General features: G+C 47.2%; 1 protein-coding gene and 1 long non-coding RNA gene across 2 annotated transcripts in view; both read right to left on the bottom strand.

Annotated features, from left to right (window-relative positions):
* Positions 1-22149, bottom strand: part of LOC134983459 (zinc finger protein 585A-like) — a 116581-nt gene that overhangs the window by 14782 nt on the left and 79650 nt on the right. The gene's annotated exons all lie outside the window — the stretch shown is intronic.
* Positions 16890-17579, bottom strand: LOC134983460 (uncharacterized). Its single transcript, XR_010191646.1, has 3 exons — positions 17502-17579; positions 17103-17181; positions 16890-16983 (listed from the first exon to the last, which is right to left on the bottom strand). It is a non-coding gene; the product is annotated as an uncharacterized LOC134983460 (long non-coding RNA).

Below are 22149 nucleotides of genomic sequence, written 5' to 3'. Positions count from 1 at the left end.
ATATATATATATATATATATATATCTATATATATCTATATATATCATATGAGATCCGCACTCACATCAAAAAATACATAGAAACATGTTCAGGGTGCACCCAGTGGAACTGACTCAGTCAGCCACAAATACAGAACAGGGGTTCCACAGAAGTGGAAGGGGCACTCACTAGTAAATAACATATACAATTAAGTTGCATAAAACATTCATGTTTTTAATAGTCAGTAGCACCAATTCGCCTTTGATCGACGTTTCGACCCCTTGACCGGGTCTTTCTCAAGATAGGCAGGATCGGTAAACATTCATATCATTTTTCAAGGTATATACATAGTGTCCTCAATAGAGATCTAGAAGAAAGAGAGAACATAAGACCACTCTTAATGCCTCCCAGGCCCCATTGTTGCGCATTAATCATATACTAACTAGCACACGGCACCTTTCACCGTGTGTGTATCAAACAAAATTAAACAAAATAAAAAAAATAAATTAAAATAAAATAAATTAAAAAATAATAATGAATAGACTAAACCATACGCCCAGTGGATAATATCCTACTACAGTGACCACCACAGTGACTCCAAATATCAAAACAAGCGAAAGCTTACGTTGAGGCCTCACTTAAGGGAAAAAGATCCCGATAATATCTATCCACTCAGCTGGTATGTTGTTCAAATCCTGGAAAACCAATATGTACAAAATATCAGCAAATACTAAATTAGCAAAACCAATGTTGTTTAGCTCAGCAAATATGTATATATAAATACCTACGTACTCAGCAATTGTACCGTCACAGGTAAATGTGAGTAGGCTTCCAATAATATGATATAATTCACAAAAGTCATCCTATAAACATAAAAAAGGAAAGGTGAGAGTGGAGACTAAAGATATACTAATCTAACATGTGAGTGTGATGAACACCAACTACTCACAATATGCCAGCAGTCATTCCAGTCTAAGTGAGTCCAGGTGTGCCACTATTCGATTCCACAACATATCAAAACATGATCACTGAAATAGATAGTGCGCAGTACCAATATCAATCACTAATAATATAACAGTACAGACAGGGTCAATAACCCCTAAGCGGTAGGTACTTACAATACGATGTTCACACAGTCAGAGGGCACCTGGTTCTACACATGCTGTCTGAACGCCGGAAGATTTAAACCCAGACGGCCGGAAATGAACAACAACGTCACATCCGCTGCACCCTGTCATCAAATTCCCGCAAAGTCAAACCAGTGTAGGCACACCACATTTCTAGGCAACACTCCCCACCTGCGTGTGACTGAAGGCGAGTGCCCAGCACTCGACACCGCCGCCGCCGCTACACACCATAGTCCGGGACGCACCATGCGTCTCACGGACCGGAAACACATCACCAGACTCTATCCGCGAGACGTCATGCGTGCCATACACCGGAAGTGTGCGTTCCACCGGGTAATGGTGAGACGCATCGCTACAGCTGACAAAAAACTCACTCACCGCTAAGTAGTGGTACAACAAACTAACAGGATCCTGTGTAATGTATCCACTGGGCTAACTATCGCAAATAAGGAATAAAAGATATGGAATAGAAAATATATATGGAATAGAGAATAAAAAATAATAAATAAAAATAATAAAGTAAAATAAAAATAAAAATAATAATAAATGTAAATAGAAATAAATAAGAATAAAAATAAATATAAATAAAGTAAAATAAAAAACAAAAATAAAAAACAAAAATACAAAACAAAAATAAAGATAATAATAAAAATAAAAATCAAAATATGTGTAAATAAATAAAGGACACATAACACATATGAACATACATGTATGTGTCACTCATAAAGCATCTATAACATCATGCAACAATGGAACCTGAGGGCTTAAAGTGGTACAACATCCACAACGGTCCAGCCCAACCGCTCACATCTCCAACATCAAAGTACTTGTTACATACATAATTGGTATTGTCCCAATAAGGTTTAGACGTATGAGTGTCTAACCATACATTTCACAAATAACATTTTATAAAAATACAAAGAGACAATAATTATTACATGTAAACATAACAATCCCATCCCCCCTCGTAATATCAGATGAACATATTATCAAAATATATAGGATACCCCTGTGGGGGCAAAACAACTCCAAAGATGACCGTCAAGTATTATAAAACCATTATATATTCAGGGAGATGTAGCACTAGAATAATGTACATACTAATACAAATAATACATAATATCAAAAAATGGCACAATTATGTATAGATACAATAACTTCGCACTCCTCAAAAAAATCAACTGTTGGAGATAGGAACAGGGGCAAGAACCTTAAGGTCCAGCCCAGGAGACTAAAAGTCACCTGGTCAGACCAAAAATTGACCGAAGGTCCCCTGATAACAGGGGCACCATCAACCAATAAATATAAAAGCCAAAGAGTAGATTCAACAGACCCAAGCAACAAAACATCACAAGGGTCTAAATTATAAACCCTATTTAAGGGGACATATCAGCAAGGAGTGACCCCAACATATGAGGCCTTTTACCGTTTGATAAAAAGATTTAATGGGTTATATTCGTTCATTCCCTTAGGAAAAACCGTATCCAAGGTGTAGATCCAGTAACTCTCGCGCTGCTTGAGCGCGAGAGTTCTGTCACCACCACCCTGTATAGGTGGAACCCAATCTATCAGTTTGCATCTCATGCTAGACACCTGATGTTTGTTTTCAAAAAAGTGTCGGGCCACTGGTTTATCAGTACTTCCAGTTTCAAATGCTGCGCGAATGGAAGTATGGTGATTGGCCATTCGATCTCTAAAGGGCCTGGTGGTAAGCCCCACATAATATAAACCACATGGACAGATAAGTATGTAAATAACATAGTCTAAACGACAGTGTAAGTGATATGTGATACGTATTTTCTTCCCTGTCTGGGGATGCATCACAGTGGGACCCGTCACCATAGACCTGCAAGTCACACAACCCCCACAGGAGAAACATCCAAGTTTTTGTTTCATAACACAGAACTTATCAGGATTCTCATCTGGGAACACCGTAGGACGCATCAAAAGCGGTCTTAAATTTGGTCCCCTACCAAATGCCATCATCGGTGTCGGCATATGGGTAAATGGTAGTGTAGTGTCCGAGGTCACAATGGGCCAATGCTTATTGATTGATTTCCGAATACAACCAGACATCCCATTAAAGGTAGTAGAGAATGTCATCCTGCCGGTGTTATCACTTCTAGCCCTAGCTTCTCCCTTAAAAATCCTAGTGGCTTTCCTCAGGCATCCCTCAAGGATCCTTCGTTTGTAGCCACGTTCAATGAATCTGGCCGTCATCTCAGTAATTTGTGTGTTCATTGCTTCTGTCTCCGAGTTTATACGCATCACCCTAAGGTATTGGGATACCGGTAAGTTGTCTTTTAACGATGGAGGGTGATGGCTGTTGGCCAAAAGTGTGGTATTATGGTCAGTGGCCTTCCGAAAAAGGGTAGTTATAAATCTCCCCTCTCTAATAATTACCCTAATATCAAGAAAACAAATCTCATTGGTCGATACAGTATACGTGAACCTAACTGGTGATGCCAGTTGGTTCAAATCTTCGACCATATTGACAAAAGTCTGCTCAGTACCTGTCCATAGTATAAATACATCGTCAATATATCGTTTATACAGACGTATGAATTTACCATACTTCGGATAAATATTAGTTTCCTCGTATTGTGCCATATACAAATTAGCATATGACGGGGCCAGATTTGAGCCCATGGCCGTGCCTGATTTCTGCATAAAAAATAGATCCTTATAGGAAAAATGATTTAAAGTTAGAACCAACTTAACCAGCTCCAAGATGTACTCGATGGGTTGTTTAAGATTGACCGACTTCAGTAGGGCTGTTGCCACCGCTTCCAGACCCTGATCGTGCGGAATAATTGTATATAAAGAACATACGTCCATGGTTGCCAATATTATTGGTTCGTCTAACAGGGTGATATTCCGGATAAGTTCAAGAAAGTCATTGGAGTCACAAATGTGACTACTGTTGTCCAATACTAAGGGCTGAAGTATACTATCAATATAGATAGCTAGAGGCTGAAGCACCGACCCTTCTGCCGCTATAATCGGCCTCCCAGGCGGTTTATCAAGTGTTTTATGCACCTTTGGTAGGGTGTAAATAATGGGACATTTCGGATAATCAACCGTAAGATAGGCATATAACTCCTGATCCAACCAACCACTTTCAAATCCCCGTGTCAGAGACCCATCAACCTGAGTTTTAATCTCTTTTACCGGGTTGTAGTCTAATTTGAGATATGTGTTAGAATCCGATAGCTGTGACAGAATTTCCTTGTCATAGTCGGTCCAATTTTGGACCACCACTGCTCCTCCCTTATCCGCTGGGCGGATAACTATAAAGGGATTATCCCGTAGATTCTTCAATGCAATACGCTCGTCAGTGGATAAATTATCATACATTTTGGGTACCTGACACTCATTAATGTCCTTCTGAACAATGCGTGTAAATGTCTTAATACTAGCATTAGCGGACATGGGATCAAATTGTGACTTGTTTAAATTTGGATGTATAGGTGTCTGATGTTTTGACGCAAAAGAATTCCTTTAACCTAAGGTTACGGCTAAATCTGTAAAGTTCAACAGTGTTTTGAAATTTGTTGTGCTTAGTTGTCGGAACAAATGTCAGGCCTTTCGATAAAAGTGCTATTTCGGAATCACTTAAATCGATAGTCTGACAAATTAAATACAGAATCTATCGTCGTCGCCTTCGCGCCCTTCTTCGGGTGGCCACCCCGCCTCGGGTGCGGCCGGTGATTCTTGGGTCTTCCCTTAATTCTGTGGACATAGGGTTGCCTGCAACTAAAAAATGTGTGCCAAATATTGAGGACACTATGTATATACCTTGAAAAATGATGTGAATGTTTACCGATCCTGCCTATCTTGAGAAAGACCCGGTCAAGGGGTCGAAACGTCGATCAAAGGCGAATTGGTGCTACTGACTATTAAAAACATGAATGTTTTATGCAACTTAATTGTATATGTTATTTACTAGTGAGTGCCCCTTCCACTTCTGTGGAACCCCTGTTCTATCTATCTATATCTATATATATATAATATCTATATATCTATATATCTATATATCTATATATCTATATAATATAATTATATATATATATATATATATATATATATCTATATATATATCTATATATCTATCTATATATATATCTATATATCTATCTATCTATCTATCTATATATATTTATTTATTTATTTATTTATAATAAGATTTTACTCACCGGTAAATCTATTTCTCGTAGTCCGTAGTGGATGCTGGGGACTCCGTAAGGACCATGGGGAATAGCGGCTCCGCAGGAGACTGGGCACATCTAAGAAAGATTTAGGACTACCTGGTGTGCACTGGCACCTCCCAGTATGACCCTCCTCCAGACCTCAGCTAGGATACTGTGCCCGGAAGAGCTGACACAATAGCGATGGATTTTGAATCCCGGGTAAGACTCATACCAGCCACATCAATCACACCGTATAACTCGTGATATTATACCCAGTTAACAGTATGAACATAACAGAGCCTCTCAACAGATGGCTCAACAATAACCCTTTTAGTTAACAATAACTATATATACAAGTAATGCAGACAGTCCGCACTTGGGACGGGCGCCCAGCATCCACTATGGACTACGGGAAATAGATTTACCGGTGAGTAAAATCTTATTTTCTCTGACGTCCTAGTGGATGCTGGGGACTCCGTAAGGACCATGGGGATTATACCAAAGCTCCCAAACGGGCGGGAGAGTGCGGATGACTCTGCAGCACCGAATGAGAGAACTCCAGGTCCTCCTCAGCCAGGGTATCAAATTTGTAGAATTTTGCAAACGTGTTTGCCCCTGACCAAGTAGCAGCTCGGCAAAGTTGTAAAGCCGAGACCCCTCGGGCAGCCGCCCAAGATGAGCCCACCTTCCTTGTGGAATGGGCCTTTACTGATTTAGGATACGGCAGTCCAGCCGCAGAATGCGCCAGCTGAATTGTGCTACAAATCCAGCGAGCAATAGTCTGCTTAGAAGCAGGAGCACCCATCTTGTTGGGTGCATACAGGATAAATAGCAAGTCAGTTTTTCTGACTCCAGCCGTCCTGGAAACATACATTTTCAAGGCCCTGACTAAATCCAGTAACTTGGAATCCTCCAAGTCCCTATTAGCCGCAGGCACTACAATAGGTTGGTTCAAGTGAAAAGCTGACACCGCCTTAGGGAGAAACTGGGGACGAGTCCTCAATTCCGCCCTATGCATATGGAAAATCAGATAAGGGCTTTTACATGACAAAGCCGCCAATTCTGATACACGCCTGGCCGAAGCCAAGGCCAATAACATGACCACTTTCCACGTGAGATATTTTAGATCCACGGTTTTTAGTGGCTCAAACCAATGTGATTTTAAGAAACTCAACACCACGTTAAGATCCCAAGGTGCCACTGGAGGCACAAAAGGGGGCTGAATATGCAGCACTCCTTTTACAAATGTCTGAACTTCAGGTAGTGAAGCTAGTTCTTTCTGGAAGAAAATCGACAGAGCCGAGATCTGTACCTTAATGGAGCCTAATTTCAGGGCCATAGTCACTCCTGCCTGTAGGAAGTGTAGAAATCGACCCAGTTGAAATTCCTCTGTTGGGGCCTTTCTGGCCTCACACCAAGCAACATATTTTCGCCATATGCGGTGATAATGTTTTGCAGTTACATCTTTCCTGGCTTTAATCAGCGTAGGAATGACTTCTTCCGGAATGCCCTTTTCCTTTAGGATCCGGCGTTCAACCGCCATGCCGTCAAACACAGCCGCGTTAAGTCTTGGAACAGACAGGGCCCCTGCTGCAGCAGGTCCTGTCTGAGCGGCAGAGGCCATGGGTCCTCTGAGATTAACTCCTGAAGTTCCGGGTACCAAGACCTTCTTGGTGTTATGCACACCAGTGCCTGCAGGAATGTACTGGTGTCAGAACTGTTATGCACTCCAGTGCCTGCAGGAATGTACTGGTGTTTCAACTGTTATGCACACCAGTGCCTGCAGGAATGTACTGGTGTCTGAACGGATAGGTATGCAAAACAAATGAACTCACAGACAGACTGGGGAATATGACATTACGTACACAGAAGGTGATAGGGTAACAAAATACACACAAAGTGAACAGAGAAGCCCAGAGGCTAAGGAACTGGGTATCTCCCTAGTATTAGTAATGCTCAGATGGGAAAAGCAAGATGTTGTGTTTTAATACGTAGAGAACCCGAAATGATGTTGCTAAGGGCAACATCAAAACCCTAAAGGGTTACCAACGGGTGTGGCAGTAAACTCCTTGGTCAGAGATGGAATGATAGACACAAGGAGAGTCTCCACAATCCTAATTCTCACTTGCAGTGCACAGGTTCAGCTTACTGCCACTAAACTGACACCTGACACCTTGCACAGTGAGACAGGATTTAGGCAGGCAAGTCTTAGAATACAGCCGCAAACTTGCTAAGTTCACAGAGTAGTAAAAGAACCCCAGCAAGATAAACGACTGACTCCAGTCTTACTGCTAGGTCTGGATTGGCAGAGTGTAGTACCAAATCCCCAGGCCTATTTGCAGTATGCAACAACATATACAAAGCTACACAGTACTGGCTAACTTTCAGGAACTGACTAACCAACAAAGATTCAGCAGCATCTGCTTAACCTGAGAAGAGGCCTTATAAAGCAGGTGCTGTCCACGCCCCATTCAGACCACAGACTGTGAGCACAAAAACCAGCACCGGATCCCCTGCCGTGCACAGAGCCTGTAACCACTGCACAGCAAAAGACCCGAACCGGAGTATCAGCTGCGCTCAGGTTACTCCGCTAGCACTTGTCTCCCGGTTGCCATGACGACGTGGCAGCACAGGGCAGGAGACCCTAACACTTGGCCAATCCGGAACAATGAGTATAGTTCTTACTCATTTTTTCCTTATTATCCTCAGTACCTTGGGTATGAGAGGAAGAGGAGGGAACACATAAACAATCCGGTACACCCACGGTGTCACTAGAGCGTCCACTGCTATCGCCTGAGGGTCCCTTGACCTGGTGCAATAGTTTTATAGTTTTTTGTTTAGGCGGGACGCTATCATGTCCACCTGTGGCTTTTCCCAAAGGTTAACTATCTGTTGGAAGACTTCTGGATGAAGTCCCCACTCTCACGGGTGGAGGTCGTGTCAGCTGAGGAAGTCCGCTTCCCAGTTGTCCACTCCCGGAATGAACACTGCTGACAGTGCTAACACGTGATTTTCCGCCCATCGGAGAATCCTTGTGGCTTCTGCCATCGCCGCCCTGCTTCTTGTGCCGCCCTGTCGGTTTACATGGGCGACAGCCGTGATGTTGTCTGACTGGATCAGAACCGGTTGGTTTTGAAGCAGGGCCTTTGCCTGACTCAGGGCATTGTAAATGGCCCTCAGTTCCAGAACATTTATGTGTAGGGAAGTCTCGTGACTTGTCCAAAGTCCTTGGAAGTTTCTTCCCAGCGTGACTGCCCCCCAGCCTCGAAGGCTGGCACCCGTGGTCACCAGGATTCAGTCCTGTATGCCGAATCTGCGGCCCTCTTGAAGATGAGCACTCTGCAGCCACCACAGGAGAGACACCCTGGTCCTTGGAGACAGGGTTATCAGCCGTTGCATTTGAAGATGCGATCCGGACCATTGGTCCAAGAGGTCCCACTGAAATATTCTGGCATAGAACCTGCCGAATGGGATCGCTTCGTAGGAAGCTACCATCTTTCCCAGGACTCGTGTGCAGTGATGCACCGACACCTGTTTTGGTTTTAGGAGGCCTCTGACCAGAGACGACAGCTCCTTGGCTTTCTCCTCTGGGAGAAACACTTTTTTCTGGACTGTGTCCAGAATCATTCTCAGGAACAGTAGACGTGTCGCAGGAACCAGTTGTGACTTTGGAATATTCAGAATCCAACCATGCTGGTGTAGCACCTCCTGAGATAGTGCTACGCCCACTAACAACTGCTCTCTGGATCTCGCTTTTATCAGGAGATCGTCCAAGTATGGGATAATTAAAACTCCCTTTTTTCGAAGGAGTATCATCATTGCGGCCATTACCTTGGTAAATACCCTCGGTGCCGTGGACAGGCCGAACTGCAACGTCTGGAATTGGTAATGACAATCCTGTACCACAAATCTGAGGTACTCCTGGTGAGGATGGTAAATGGGGACATGTAGGTAAGCATCCTTGATGTCCAGAGATACCATGTAATCCCCCTCTTCCAGGCTTGCAACAACCGCCCTGAGCGATTCCATCGTGAACCTGAATTTTTTTTATATATGTGTTCAAGGATTTTAAATTTAAAATGGGTCTCACCGAACCGTCCGGTTTCGGTACCACAAACATTGTGGAATAGTAACCCCATCCTTGTTGAAGTAGGGGCACTTTGACTATCACCTGCTGGGAATACAGCTTGTGAATTGCCTCTAACACAGCCTCCCTGTCTGAGGGAGTCGTTGGTAAGGCAGATTTGAGGAAACGGCGGGGGGGTAATGTCTCTAATTTCAGCTTGTACCCCTGAGATACCACTTGAAGAATCCAGGGATCCACTTGTGAGCGAGCCCACTGATTGCTGAAATTTTTGAGACGGGCCCCCACCGTACCTGGCACCGCCTGTTGAGCCCCAGCATCATGCGGTGGACTTAGCTGATGAAGCGGGGGAGGACTTTTGTTCCTGGGAAATGGCTGAATGCTGCAGCTTTTTTCCTCTACCTCTGCCTCTGGGCAGAAAGGACGCGCCTCTACCTCGCCTGCTCTTTTGGGGACGAAAGGACTGCACCTGATAATACGGTGCTTTCTTTGGTTGTGCGGGGACATGTGGTAAAAAAGCTGACCTCCCAGCCGTTGCTGTGGACACCAGGTCCGAAAGACCATCTCCGAACAACTCCTCACCCTTGTAAGGCAAAACTTCCATGTGCCTTTTAGAATCTGCATCCCCTGTCCACTGCCGGGTCCATAACCCTCTCCTGGCAGAAATGGACAGTGCACTGATTTTAGATGCCAGCCGGCAAATATCCCTCTGTGCATCTCTTATGTAAAAGACCGCGTCTTTAATATGCTCTATGTTAAGCAATATAGTGTCCCTGTCTAGAGTGTCAATGTTTTCTGACAGGGTTTCTGACCACGCAGCTGCAGCACTGCACATCCACGCTGAAGCAATAGCTGGTCTCAGTATAACACCAGTGTGTGTATATATAGCCTTCAGGAGAGCCTCCTGCTTTCTATCAGCAGGTTCCTTTAGGGCGGCCGTATCCGGAGACGGTAGTGCCATCTTTTTTGATAGACGTGTAAGCGCTTTATCCACCCTAGGTGGTGTTTCCCAACGTGACCTATCCTCTGGCGGTAAAGGGTACGCCATTAGTAATTTTTTTGAAATCACCAATTTTCTATCGGGGGAAGCCCACGCTACCTCACACACCTCATTTAATTCTTCAGAAGGGAAAAAGACTACAGGCAGTTTTTTCTCCCCAAACATAATACCCTTTTTTGTGGTACCTGGGGTTACATCAGAAATGTATAAAACATTTTTCATTGCCTCAATCATATAACGAGTGGCCCTAGTGGACATTACATTTGCGTCATCGTCGTCGACACTGGTATCAGTATCCGTGTCGACATCCGTGTCTGCCATCTGAGGTAGCGGGCGCTTTAAAGCCCCGGATGGCCTTTGAGACGCCTGGGCAGGCACGAGCTGAGAAGCCGGCTGTCCCGCATTTGGCATGTCGTCAAATTTTTTATGTAAGGAGTCGACTCTTTCGCGTAATTCCTTCCACTCAGGTGTCTGCTCCGCAGGGGGTGACAACACATTTATAGGCACCTGCTCCTCCTCCACATCGGCCTCCTCATCAAACATGTCGACACAGCCGTACCGACACACCGCACACACACAGGGAATGCTCTGATAGAAGACAGGACCCCACAAAGCCCTTTGGGGAGACAGAGTAAGAGTATGCCAGCACACACCAGAGCACTATATAATACAGGGATTAACCAAATTATATCCCCTTATAGCTGCTGTATATGTATATTGCGCCTAATTTTAGTGCCCCCCCTCTCTTTTTAACCCTTTCTGTAGTGTAGTCTGCAGGGGAGAGCCAGGGAGCTTCCTTCCAGCGGAGCTGTGAGGGAGAAATGGCTCCAGTGTGCTGAGGGAGATAGCTCTGCCACCTTTTCGGCTGACTTTTCTCCCGCTGTTTTCTGTATTCTGGCAGGGGTAATTATCACATATATAGCCTCTGGGGCTATATATTGTGATATATTTGCCAGCCAAAGTGTATTTATTGCTGCTCAGGGCGCCCCCCCCCTAGCGCCCTGCACCCTCAGTGACCGAAGTGTGTATGAGTAGCAATGGCGCACAGCTGCAGTGCTATGCGCTACCTTGGAGAAGACTGAGGTCTTCAGCCGCCGATTTTCCGGACTCTTCTTGCTTCTGGCTCTGTAAGGGGGCCGGTGGCGCGGCTCCTGGACCGAACATCCATGGCCGGTTCCATGCGGTCGATCCCTCTGGAGCTAATGGTGTCCAGTAGCCTAAGAAGCCCAATCCACTCTGCAAGCAGGTAGGTTCGCTTCTTCTCCCCTTAGTCCCTCGGTGCAGTGAGCCTGTTGCCAGCAGGTCTCACTGTAAAATAAAAAACCTAAAATATACTTTCTTTCTAGGAGCTCAGGAGAGCCCCTAGTGTGCATCCAGCTCGAGCCGGGCACAGGATTCTAACTGAGGTCTGGAGGAGGGTCATAGTGGGAGGAGATGTGCCCAGTCTCCTGCGGAGTCGCTATTCCCCATGGTCCTTACGGAGTCCCCAGCATCCACTAGGACGTCAGAGAATATATATATATATATATATATATATATATATACACATATACATATATACATATATATGCATCATAGATGGCCGGCACTCGGAAAGCCTCCGTGGGCTTACTGGCTCAGGTGCCCTCCTATGAGATATTCACCTCCATACATGCACCCAATGAGTAAGGAGGCACTCAGAGACTTAGTTGTCACTCTTATATAGTGGAAGAATGCCCCCTCTTGAGGGCCCCCAAGCTTCTTATGGTAATATTACAAATAGAGAGCCATCTGAGGACTGATGAGATGGTTTTTGTTCTCTTGCCCTTCTTCTTTTTTTCTAAATGCTGCTAACAACCGTGTGGAGTTTACATGTACTCTTTCTGTTTTTATTGTTAGTCCATATATGTCATATGTTTTGTATTTGCTGATTTTGTTTGTAAATGTATGTCACAATGATGCTGGGTATTAGATGGGGAGAGGGAGTCAGCAGTGAATGGTTGCATGCTTGTTATCAAGGGCATGACGCTAGTATTTATGATAGCTATAGGATTCACATGGGGTTTGTCCCATCTTTGTAAGGTGGGGATGTTTTTAAGTAACGTGGGTACACAGTTTTTAACATATTAGTGAGTACAGTCACTTTGTAAAATCATTTTATACCACTATTATCAGTTTTTAACCAGATTTATTATCACACGGTAGATCACATTAGGTCTCCTCGGAGTGAGGCCAGATGATTATCACTGAAGTCCTCCGTATTGAGGAGTCTTTTTAGGAGTTTGTTTAGGAGTCTCAGTAGTTATGAGGCAGACAGCAGCAGTTTTTATATGTCACCACTTTGCTTTTACGCAGCACAGCGCACCTTTGAGCATGCACAGCATGACGCCGCACGGACCGGCTTCCTCTCAACCAGATTCTTCTATTGTTTTGTTTACAGGGTTGCCGCAGCAACGTGGGCGGGACCGGTGACGTCACTTCCGGCGGAAGCAACCCGCTCGTGGAGACGGACGCCGGGCCCTGGACACGGGGGCGGCGGCAACCTGGGGGGGACGTCTTGGAGGGGTGAGTGCACTTATAAATGTTGGTTTTGTGTCACTGTTTGATATCCTGAAGAAGGGGCTACGGGCCCCGAAACGTTGATGATGTTGTAACTTGCAGTGCTTTCACTAAAACGTGTTTTTCTACTGGAAGTCTCTGAGTGCCTCCTTACTCATTGGGTGTATATTATATATATATATATATATATATATATATATATATATACACACATATACACACACAGGTTGAGTCTCCCTTATCCAAAATGCTTGGGACCAGAGATATTTTAGATATGGGATTTTTCCGTATTTTGGAATAATTGCATACCATAATGAGATATCATGGTGATGGGACCTAAATCTAAGCACAGAATGCATTTATGTTACATATACACCTTATACACACAGCCTGAAGGTCATTTTAGCCAATATTTTTTATAACTTTGTACATTAAACAAAATGTGTGTACATTCACACACATCATATATGTTTCATATACACCTTATACACACAGCCTAAAGGTCATTTAATACAATATTTTTAATAACTTTGTGTATTAAACAAAGTTTGTGTACATTGAGACATCAAAAAACAAAGGTATCACTAACTCACTCTCAGTCAAAAAAGTCCGTATTTCGGAATATTCCGTACTTCGGAATATATGGATATGGGATACTCAACCTGTATATGTGTATATATATCTGTGTGTATGTGTGTGTGTGTATATATATATATATATATATATATATTCTACACCCCATTGTCCAATCATTGTGGAGCCCAGTGTACCCCGCAGCAGGCAGGCAGAGAGAAAGAAAGATACACACACACACACACACACACACACACACACACACACACACACACACACACACACATTTATATATAATCACTAATAAACTTCTGCTTGTTACTTTTAATAACATTATAGTGTTGTATGTAATAATAGGATTTTAATACCTACCGGTAAATCCTTTTCTTTTAGTCCGTAGAAGATGCTGGGGATGCTTCAAGAACCATGGGGTATAGACGGGATCCGCAGGAGATATGGGCACTTTAAGACTTTAAAAGGGGTGTGCACTGGCTCCTCCCTCTATGCCCCTCCTCCAGACTCCAGTTACAGGAACTGTGCCCAGGGAGACGGACATTCCGAGGAAAAGGATTTATTTAATTTTATAAACTAAGGTGAGATACATACCAGCTCACACCTCCAACACGCCGTACAACATGGCATTCAACAACGCATGCATGCAACGGCATGACCAACATCAGCCACAGACTGACTGTACTTAATGCAACATGAGAGTAACTACAACCAATAACTGCAGATACCATCTGCACTGCGACACGTGCCCAGCATCCTCTACGGACTAAGAGAAAAGGATTTACCGGTAGGTATTAAAATCCTATTTTCTCATACGTCCTAGAGGATGCTGGGGATGCTTCAAGAACCATGGGGTTTATACCAAAGCTCTAGAACGGGCGGGAGAGTGCGGATGACTCTGCAGCACCGATTGACCAAACAAGAGGTCCTCCTCGGCCAGGGTATCAAACTTGTAAAACCTTGCAAAGGTGTTTGAACCCGACCAAGTAGCTGCTCGGCAAAGCTGTAATGCCGAGACCCCTAGGGCAGCTGCCCAGGAAAAGCCCACCTTTCTGGTAGAATGGGCTTTCACCGATTTCGGTAACAGCAACCCTGCCGTAGAATGAGCCTGCTGAATCGTATTACAGATCCAGCGCGCAATAGTCTGCTTGGAAGCAGGAGTCCCAATCTTGTTGTGAGCACACAGGACAAACAGAGCCTCTGTTTTCCTAATCTGCACGGTTCTGGCGACATAGATTTTCAAAGCTCTGACCACATTGAGACTTCGATTCCGCCAAGGCATCAGTAGCCACTGGCACCACAATAGGCTGGTTTACGTGAAATGAAGAAACCACTTTTGGTAGAAATTGCTGATGAGTTCTCAACTCCGCTCTATCAGCATGGAAGATTAAATAGGGGCTTTTGTGAGACAAAGCCGCCAATTCAGAAACTCACCTCACGGACGCCAAGGCCAACAACATGACTACTTTCCAAGTAAGGAATTTTAACTCAACCTTACGTAAAGGTTCAAACCAATGAGATTGCAGGAACTGCAACACCACATTAAGATCCCATGGTGCCACTGGGGGCACAAATGGAGGTTGGATGTGCAGCACGAAGGTCTGAACTTCTGGAAGGGAAGCCAATTCTTTCGGAAAGAAAATTGATAAGGCCGAAATTTGTTCCGCCCTTGTGTTTTATGTACGCCACTGCTGTTATGTTCTCTGATTGAATCAAGACGGGCAGACCGCGAAGATGTTCCGCTTGCAGAATGCCGTTGTAAATGGCCCTTAGTTCCAGAATGTTTATGTGCAGACAAGCTTCCTGGCTTGACCATTTTCCCTGAAAGTTTCACCCCTGTGTGACTGCTCCCCAGCCTCGGAGACTTGCATCCATGGTCACCAGGATCCAATCCTGAATCCCGAACCTGCGTCCCTCCAGAAGGTGAGAACTGTGCAGCCACCACAGAAGGGAGATTCTGGTCCTGGAAGATAGGATTATTTTCCGGTGCATGTCCAGGTGAGACCCGGACCACCTGTCCAACAGGTCCCACTGAAGCACCCCTGGCATGGAACCTGCCATACGGAATGGCCTTGTAGGCCGCCACCATCTTCCCCAGCAACCGAGTGCATTGAGGAACTGACACTTTTGCCGTTTTCAGAATCTGTTTTACCATGTTCTGTATTTCCAGAGCCTTTTCCACCGGAAGAAAAACTCTCCGTAATTCTGTATGCAGAATCACACCCAGGAACGACCGGTGTGTCGTCGGATCCAACTGCCGTCACTGAAGTCTTTGATCTTCCTTTACTCACCCGACTTCTGTCTTCTGGCTCTGTGAGGGAGATGACAGCGCGGCTCCGGGAACAAGCAGCTAGGCGCACCAAGTGATCTGACCCTCTGGAGCCAATGGTGTCCAGTAGCCTAAGAAGCAGAGCCCTTGAACTAACAGAAGTAGGTCTGCTTCTCCCCCCTCACTCCCACGATGCAGAGAGCCTGTAGGTCTCCCTGAAAATTATAAACCTAAATAAAGTCCTTCTCTGACAAACTCTGGAGAGCTCCTCAGTGTGCATCCAGTCTCGCTGGGCACAGAATCTAACTGGAGTATGGAGGAGGGGCATAGAGGGAGGAGCCAGTTCACACCCCTTTTAAAGTCTTAAAGTGCCGATGTCTCCTGCGGATCCCGTCTATACCCCATGGTTCTCGAAGCGTCCACAGCATTCTCTAGGACGTATGAGAAAAGCCCTCTACATGTGATATTTGTCATGGATAGTCTTGTGTTAGAAACACCCAACTGAGAACAGGGCTGATGGCAGAGGAGGGTGTAGGATAAGAGATTGCTGTAGTGACTGAGCAATGAGAATATGTGACTTCTGTAATAAGTGTTTATTACTCACCTGTGCTGATATCTGTAGGGATCTCCTCCTCCTTACACTGCTGATCACCCCTCACATACGTCTCTTCTTCTCCCTCTATATCTTCTGCCTTTATATCAGTCACATACGTCTCTTCTTCTCCCTCTATATCTTCTGTCTTTATATCAGTCACATACGTCTCTTCTTCTCCCTCTGTATCTTCTGCCTTCATATCAGTCACATACGTCTCTTCTTCTCCCTCTATATCTTTTGCCTTTATATCAGTCACATACGTCTCTTCTTCTCCTTCTATATCTTCTGCCTTTATATCAGTCACATACGTCTCTTCTTCTCCCTTTATATTTTCTGTCTTTATATCAGACAGACGTTGTGCCTAAAAAACAAACAAAACACTATAATGACATTTGCATACAGTCAGATTAAACTGAGGTGATACAGTATAATATCAGTGTATAAAACACACAGCTCCTCTACAGATCATATAGTGACAGTCACTTTGGTATATGGGTGAGGCCCTAAATCCCACCTACCTGATCCTCCTGTGGGATCCTGTGATTCTCCTCTGTACAATCCTGGGAATACAGAGGACGGGGACATCTCTCTGGGGTATCTCTGTTACTGGGCCCATCTGTAGGAGACACACAGTGACTGAGTACAGTGTATATATCTGATTATCAGATGATGTGTCTATATAGGGGGCCCCCATACCTGCTCTCCCCTGTACAATACATGACAGTCTCCTCTTACCCAGTGATGTGAGGGGCCGGTGATTCTCCATCATCACGTCCTTGTACAGACCCCTGTGTTCCTCTATATACTCCCCCTCCTGCATGGAGACAGACAGTGACATCCTGACACCTTATAGGAACCTGACACACACAGTGATACAGTCATCACCCAGACACATCCCCTGGTGTTACTGTATAATGTCCCATTCCCAGCAGTCATTTCTCCAGTCATCGCCCAGACACATCCCCTGATGTTACTGTATAATGTCCCATTCCCAGCAGTCACCTCTCCAGTCATCGCCCAGACACATCCCCTGATGTTACTGTATAATGTCCCATTCCCAGCAGTCACCTCTCCAGTCATCACCCAGACACATCCCCCGGTGTTACTGTATAATGTCCCATTCCCAGCAGTCACCTCTCCAGTCAGCAGCTGAATGATCTTGTTGGTGAGTTCCAGGATCTTCTGCTCAATGTGTCTCATGTGTCAGTGAGTGAGGTGGAGGCACCGGGATGAGGCTCTGGGTCCTTCTTCTTTCTCACACACGGGGATGGCTGCTCGGTGTCTCACACTCACCGGATGTCTTCTTCACTACTGTGTAACCTTGCAAAATGGGGGAGACATCACTATAAATACTCCCAGATCCCCTCACCTCCCCAGTTAAGTCCCTGTATTATTACTATAGATATGTGATGTCACTGTGACGCTTCCAGATCCCCTAACCTCCCCAGTCATGTCCCTGTATTATTACTATCGTACCAATAGACACGCTCATCCCAACCCAAACATACAGTGCACCTGTCCTGTAATGGGCACACTTACCTCTGCATTATGGTTACCTCCTTTCTACTCAATGTACCTACTAGACATGCACACCAGGGACGTGCGGTGAGGTACATTTCTCAAGAGGCACTGGCTAGTACCAGAGTCAGATTTACACACAATATTTGAGCCCAAGGATTATACATAGGTGCAGCGGTATATACACATGTGGGCATTATACACAGGGGCAGCGGTATATACACATGTGGGCATTATACACAGGGGCAGCGGTATATACACATGTGGGCATTATACACAGGGGCAGCGGTATATACACATGTGGGCATTATACACAGGGGCAGCGGTATATACACATGTGGCCATTATACACAGGGGCAGCGGTATATACACATGTGGCCATTATACACAGGGGCAGCGGTATATACACATGTGGCCATTATACACAGGGGCAGCGGTATATACACATGTGGCCATTATACACAGGGGCAGCGGTATATACACATGTGGCCATTATACACAGGGGCAGCGGTATATACATGTGGACATTATATACAGGTGCAGCGGTATACAATGTGGACATTATACACAGGTGCAGCGGTATACAGGTGTCGGCATTATACACAGGTGCAGCAGTACATACATGTGGGCATTATACACAGGAGTATTAGTATATACATGTGGACATTATACACAGGTGCAGCAGTTTATACACATCTGGGCATTATACACAGGAAGAGGGGTATAAATTTGGCGAGTGTGGGTAAGGTCGGTGGAGGGGGGGCACTGCCTCACCTACCATAGATTTTTTACTTCAGACTTTTGACTATAGAAATGATTAGAATAATTCAAAGATGATATTCATATGTTCTTTGTATTTTACAATTTTACATATACTGTATATAGTGAAAACCGTGGTGTATACGTTAGTATGACAGGAAAAGCTCCGTCTCCCCGCACGTCACTGATACACAGGTACATCCAACCCCATGTGTGCGGAGCGTTCTACCCTCACTGATGTGCTCACTTCTCCCACCACAACCTAACTGTGATGTGTGCACCCATCAGTCACACATCCTACCCCCATGCAGCCACCGGTCACGCACCCCTCCCCCATGCAGCCACCGGTCACACACCCCTCCCCAGTCGGGAGCCATGCAGGGGGTGGTAGGAGTGTAAGTGGATGTCAGGTTATGGACAGGCGGTGGTAGGAGAAGCAGGTGACAGGCAGAGGTTTGTAGAAAAGGCAGGGGGTAACGGCCAGGTGGGGGTCGGTAGGTGATGAAAAGGAGGTGGCCGGAGAGGAAAATGTGTCAGGAAACAGCCAGGGAGTGGCAAGAGAGGCAGGTGATGGTGATGGGTAGGGGGCAGCAGGTGAGGCGGGAGGTGGCAGGGTGCAAGCAGGAGAGCCAGGTGACGGGCAGGGGGATGGTAGGAAATGCAGGTGGTGCCAGGTGGCGGAAGATGATGGGCAGGGGGTGGTAGGAGAGGCAGGGGGCAGTAGGTAACAGGCAGGGGGCTGCAGGTGATTGGCAGGGTACAGGGAGAGGGCGGCAGGAAACAGGGTGGGGGCGGCTGGGTACAGGACTGGGTGGTAGGGTAGAGACTGGGGGCGGCAGGTGGTGGCAAGAGAGGTGGGTGACAGACAGGGTGACAGGGTACAGGCAGCGGGTGGAAGGGTACAGGCAGTAAATGGGGCAGGAGAGGGGGTATTAGGAGAGGATGGGGGCAGGTGAGGGGGTATTAGGAGAGGATGGGGCTGGAGAGAGGGTATTGGGAGAGGTTGGGGCAGGAGAGGGGGTATTTGGAGAGGATGGGGGCAGGAGAGGGGGTATTAGGAGAGGTTGGGGCAGGAGAGGGGGTATTAGGAGAGGATGGGGGCAGGAGAGGGGGTATTAGGAGAGGATGGGGGCAGGAGAGGGGGTATTAGGAGAGGATGGGGGCAGGAGAGGGGGGTATTAGGAGAGGATGGGGGCAGGAGAGGGGGTATTAGGAGAGGATGGGGGCAGGAGAGGGGGTATTAGGAGAGGATGGGGGCAGGAGAGGGGGTATTAGGAGAGGATGGGGGCAGGAGAGGGGGTATTAGGAGAGGATGGGGGCAGGAGAGGGGGTATTAGGAGAGGATGGGGGCAGGAGAGGGGGTATTAGGAGAGGATGGGGGCAGGAGAGGGGGTATTAGGAGAGGATGGGGGCAGGAGAGGGGGTATTAGGAGAGGATGGGGGCAGGAGAGGGGGTATTGGGAGAGGATGGGGCAGGAGAGGGGGTATTGGGAGAGGATGGAGCAGGAGAGGGGGTATTGGGAGAGGATGGGGGCAGGAGAGGGGGTATTAGGAGAGGTGGGAGCAGGAGAGGGGGTATTAGGAGAGGATGGGGGCAGGAGAGGGGGTATTAGGAGAGGATGGGGGCAGGAGAGGGGGTATTAGGAGAGGATGGGGGCAGGAGAGGGGGTATTAGGAGAGGATGGGGCAGGAGAGGGGGTATTAGGAGAGGATGGGGGCAGGAGAGAGGGTATTAGGAGAGGATGGGGGCAGGAGAGAGGGTATTAGGAGAGGATGGGGGCAGGAGAGAGGGTATTAGGAGAGGATGGGGGCAGGAGAGGGGGGTATTAGGAGAGGTGGGGGCAGGAGAGGGGGTATTAGGAGAGGATGGGGGCAGGAGAGGGGGTATTAGGAGAGGATGGGGGCAGGAGAGGGGTATTAGGAGAGGATGGGGGCAGGAGAGGAGGTATTAGGAGAGGATGGGGGCAGGAAAGAGGGTATTAGGAGAGGATGGGGGCAGGAAAGAGGGTATTAGGAGAGGATGGGGGCAGGAGAGGGGGTATTAGGAGAGGTGGGGGCAGGAGAGGGGGTATTAGGAGAGGATGGGGGCAGGAGAGGGGGTATTAGGAGAGGATAGGGGCAGGAGAGGGGGTATTAGGAGAGGATAGGGGCAGGAGAGGGGGGTATTAGGAGAGGATAGGGGCAGGAGAGGGGGTATTAGGAGAGGATAGGGGCAGGAGAGGGGGTATTAGGAGAGGATGGAGCAGGAGAGGGGTATTAGGAGAGGATGGGGGCAGGAGAGAGGGTATTAGGAGAGGATGGGGGCAGGAGAGGGGGTATTAGGAGAGGTGGGGGCAGGAGAGGGGGTATTAGGAGAGGTGGGGGCAGTAGAGGGGGTATTAGGAGAGGGGTATTAGGAGAGGATGGGGACAGGAGAGGAGGTATTAGGAGAGGATGGAGCAGGAGAGGGGTATTAGGAGAGGATGGGGGCAGGAGAGAGGGTATTAGGAGAGGATGGGGGCAGGAGAGGGGGTATTAGGAGAGGATGGGGGCAGGAGAGGGGGTATTAGGAGAGGATGGGGGCAGGAGAGGGGGTATTAGGAGAGGTGGGGGCAGGAGAGGGGGTATTAGGAGAGGATGGGGGCAGGAGAGGGGGTATTAGGAGAGGTGGGGGCAGGAGAGGGGGTATTAGGAGAGGATGGGGGCAGGAGAGGGGGTATTAGGAGAGGTGGGGGCAGGAGAGGGGGTATTAGGAGAGGATGGGGGCAGGAGAGGGGGTATTAGGAGAGGATGGGGGCAGGAGAGGGGGTATTAGGAGAGGTGGGGGCAGGAGAGGGGGTATTAGGAGAGGATGGGGGCAGGAGAGGGGTATTAGGAGAGGATGGGGGCAGGAGAGGAGGTATTAGGAGAGGATGGAGCAGGAGAGGGGTATTAGGAGAGGATGGGGGCAGGAGAGAGGGTATTAGGAGAAGATGGGGCAGGAGAGGGGGTATTAGGAGAGGTGGGGGCAGGAGAGGGGGTATTAGGAGAGGATGGGGGCAGGAGAGGGGGTATTAGGAGAGGTGGGGGCAGGAGAGGGGGTATTAGGAGAGGATGGGGGCAGGAGAGGGGGTATTAGGAGAGGATGGGGGCAGGAGAGGGGGTATTAGGAGAGGTGGGGGCAGGAGAGGGGGTATTAGGAGAGGATGGGGGCAGGAGAGGGGGTATTAGGAGAGGATGGGGGCAGGAGAGGGGGTATTAGGAGAGGTGGGGGCAGGAGAGGGGGTATTAGGAGAGGATGGGGGCAGGAGAGGGGTATTAGGAGAGGATGGGGGCAGGAGAGGAGGTATTAGGAGAGGATGGAGCAGGAGAGGGGTATTAGGAGAGGATGGGGCAGGAGAGGGGTATTAGGAGAGGATGGGGGCAGGAGAGGGGGGTAATAGGAGAGGATGGGGGCAGGAGAGGGGGTATTAGGAGAGGATGGGGGCAGGAGAGGGGGTATTAGGAGGGATGGGGGCAGGAGAGGGGGTATTAGGAGAGGATGGGG

The sequence above is a fragment of the Pseudophryne corroboree genome, assembly GCF_028390025.1.
Source record: "Pseudophryne corroboree isolate aPseCor3 chromosome 3 unlocalized genomic scaffold, aPseCor3.hap2 SUPER_3_unloc_15, whole genome shotgun sequence".
NCBI classification, from domain to species: Eukaryota; Metazoa; Chordata; class Amphibia; order Anura; family Myobatrachidae; genus Pseudophryne; species Pseudophryne corroboree.
This window is presented reverse-complemented; position numbering and strand designations above follow the sequence as displayed.